The sequence below is a fragment of the Physeter macrocephalus genome, chromosome 14 (genome assembly GCF_002837175.3).
Source record: "Physeter macrocephalus isolate SW-GA chromosome 14, ASM283717v5, whole genome shotgun sequence".
NCBI lineage: Eukaryota > Metazoa > Chordata > Mammalia > Artiodactyla > Physeteridae > Physeter > Physeter macrocephalus.
In genome coordinates, this window is record NC_041227.1 from 119,026,187 (window position 1) to 119,029,790 (window position 3,604).

Consider the following 3,604-nt stretch of genomic DNA (forward strand, 5'->3'; position numbering starts at 1 on the left):
GGGACCCAAGCAAGGTGGGAAGTTTTAATCGAGATCCCAACATAAAACCTAGATCCTTGAAGGGCTAAATCTGGGGTGAAAAGCTGGCCCCATCAGTGAAGAGAGACAGAAGGAAACATGTCTGTCTTGGCCTGGACTCTGGCTTGAAAAAAAATCAGTCTCTTCTAAGAATTTGGAATTGGAGCTCCTCTCCTCTGGTGGTTGACATTCACACATACACTGCTTATGTGATTTGGAAAGCGCCAAACCAAGAAATTTATTTAAACTGGGACCAGATTAGTTGCACCTTGGGGTGCTAATGCTAATCCTCTTTGGAGCTGACACTCTTAACCCAGGCCTCCCAGGATTCCCACAGATAAGGAAAGCCCAGGTGAATATGAGCTTACAACCTGCAATGACAAGATATGTAAGAAAATAAGCCAGTGCAAGTGAAAATCAACAGATAAAACAAACAGTAGAGTTAGACGTCCAGAGAACCTCAGATGTTGGAACTGTCAAATTCAGACTATAAACAAGCATGTTTAAGTTACTTAAAGAAAAATACTTTAAAAGATACAAAGCTCTTACCCAAACATTATTTTGTGTTAGCCTCACAAAACCTCTTTGGGGTATGCAGGTGAAGTTGCATTTGCTTTTTTTTTTTTTTTTTTTTGGATAAAGATTCAGAGCAGAGGCCAGGAGACCTGCTTGAGATCCCACGATGAGTAACTGCCAGAAGCAGGATATGAAATTCGGGTCTCCTGCCTGCAAAATCGGTACTTGTTTCTCATATAGTCTACATGTTTCGCAAATGCACCCTCAAGGGCCATTTGGATTGGGGATGGCTTAGCACAGGTGAAGTGGCCATGGTCTAGTGCAGACAGGGATGTACACCATCATCCTTAGCTCTGACCATCCGGGCATGGTCATGCACCCTGACCCATGGTACCTGGAACTCCATCCTGCTCATCCTAAGAGTTCTGTAACAAGTGAGGGAAGAGGTAGAAAAAAGAGTAAGGGCAAGGCATGTGGTGAGGATGAAGGAGAAAGATGAGAAAGAAGAGCAAGGAAGGGGAGGGATAGTAATTAGTGGATAGATGATGCAAAAAGCAGAATCACATGAAAAGGACTGCCGAGGAAAAAAGTAAACTTTTGGCTTGACAGCGTTTTCAGAGATCCAAAATCTACTAGTGATCCTTCAGATTTTATATCCCCTTCTTCCTCAGTAATAAAGTTGTGTTTCGCTAGGGACCACATTAAGCAGCCTCCCTTACAGTTAGGTGTGACCTTGGGGCTAAGTTTTCACCAATAGAATGTGAGCAAAGAGAGGGGCTTCATTCCAGGCTGGAGCCTAAGACAGGGGTGTCCCCATGGAAACCCAGGCTCGATTTTGGACCCCAAGGCTGTGGGTCAACAGAGGCACTCCACAGAAGGAATCTGGGTCCCTGTCTGTCTGTGTGAACAGAGCTGCCACTGACCTGGAATATTCACCTCTTTATAGGAGAGAGAATTAAACTTCTATCTTCTGAGTTATTGTTGGGTCTCTTTGTTACAGCAGCCTGCCTTACCCTAACTAATACACCAAAGAAAAAAACACGGCTGATTACTGCTGCAAACAATTGAGGGAAAGTCAGAAATATGCATGCTGAGTGATGCAGAGTTCTGCAACGCTTTAACATGAACCAAAAGTCCATGCAGGTGGCTGCAAGGCCTAGCAGAGATGCTGTAATTGAACTGTTGTTGTCATGTGTGTTTTGCTGCAGGGCTCATGATTTTTCTTAGTTTGGGCTTTTCCTGATTTTTTTTTTTTTTTTTTTTTTTTTTTTTTTTGCCAATTTCATTACAAACGGAACTTTGACTTTTGTTTCATAACTTACATTATTGATTGAATGTACTTCTGACAATTCTCATGTTTCTAACTGTCATGAAGCATATTTTTCCCTCTAAGGAGTCATGAGTGCAAATGCTCTTTCTGGGGGCACCCCGTGCTACATTGATGGAGGGAAGTATTGGGGGCAGGAAGTACCCAGCTGTCCTGGCCTGGCACTGAGGAGGGTTTCTACTCACCTGGCCATTTCCATCCTGGGCTGTCTCCCCCTGCTGGACTGTGGCCCCATGCTGGGTCCCTGGAAGCTTTGTCAGCAGCTATCAATACGTTCCTTCTAAAAATGAGACGTGTGGGAGTTCCCTGGTGGTCTAGTGTTTAGGATTCAGTACTTGCACTGCTGTGGCCTAGGTTCAATCCCTGGCTGGGGAACTGAGATCCTGCAAGCTGTGTGACATGGCCTAAATAAATAAATAAATAAGTGAGACCTGTGTTACAGTAAGCCCCACCCCCATGACCTGCTGAGAAGAAGGTGCAGGAAGGCCTCCCCTAGGGACGCCAGAGAGTGTTCCATGCAAATCATGCCAACCCCCATCCCTGGGAAAAGACTTTGAGGTCCTCACCCCTGTCCCCACTGGGGGGCCTAGGGCACAGTGTCATGGGACTCTAGCCCTTGCAGAAAATCAGAGCAGGTCAGAGCTGGAAGGGCCTTGAGAGACTCCTTAATCCAATCCCCTCAATTTACAGAGGGGGAAACTGAGGCCCAGAGGGAGGAAGTGACTGCCAGATAGAGCTTAAATCTCAGCTCCTCAGCACGAACATGTTCTCCTAAACCCTGCCAGCTTCCTAGAGATTTGTATTGCTGGCCTCATACCCAGGGCGTGTATTTTGTATTTAAAAAGCAAACCTCAAACAAACATTCTATCCACTCTAACTGAAAATGAGCACACTCTGGTTGGGAATGAGTGAAGCCTTGGGCAGACAGAGAACCGTCTGGGCTCATTTCTACCCATGCACTCATTTCCTTCCTCATCCATCCTTTCCCGGAAGAAGATAGGGCTGTGATTGGGGCCCAAGCTCAGGCTCATCCAGCCTCCCTTCTTTCCCCGGTGCTAGCCATCTCCCCATCGTGGTGCATTCCGACTCCACACCCCCTGCTCCCAGGACTGAGCTCCTGCTGCCTTCTTTGGTCTAGAGAATCACAGCTTCTAATAAAACTGCAACATCCCCTCGAGGTGCTTCTGTTGTAGCCCAGGACACACAACCCCCTCACAGGCTCTCAAAATCCAGCTTCGGATCCCTCTCCATGAGTAAATGTACCCGCTTGGTCACAGCAGTCAAGTCAAAACCCCATGTCACGGTTCCCCTGGAGGGAGGGGCCCTGTGCCACCAGAAGGAACATGAGACAGGGCCTCTGGGAGCCAACAGGCCTGGAGAGGCCATTGGGGTTTCTGGCTTCCATTCCATTTCTGCCCGTCTTCCAGGCAGCCTGGGCAGCTGGCTCACGGAAGGCCAGCCTCTTAACTCATAGGCTGACTGCCTCTCTCTGACCACACCTTTCATCAATTCCAGGCCAGCCCCGGCCAGGCAAGGGCCTCCCAGCTGGCCTCCAGCTCCTCACCCACCCACTCCTTTCCAATCTCCGCAAGGAAACCTCTCTGCCGCTTTGATTTTTTTTTTTTTTTTTTTTTTTTTGTGGTATGCGGGCCTCCCTCTGCCGTGGCTCCGGACGCGCAGGCCCAGCGGCCATGGCTCACGGGCCCAGCCGCTCCGCGGCACGTGGGATCTTCCCGGACCGGC

The 3,604-nt window shown here is 48.3% G+C and overlaps 1 non-coding gene across 1 annotated transcript; it reads left to right on the forward strand.

Moving 5' to 3' along the window:
- The first annotated feature begins 2,164 nt into the window (after positions 1-2,164).
- Positions 2,165-2,236, forward strand: TRNAA-UGC (transfer RNA alanine (anticodon UGC)). The gene has a single exon. It is a non-coding gene; the product is annotated as a tRNA-Ala (tRNA).
- Positions 2,237-3,604: the final 1,368 nt, after the last annotated feature.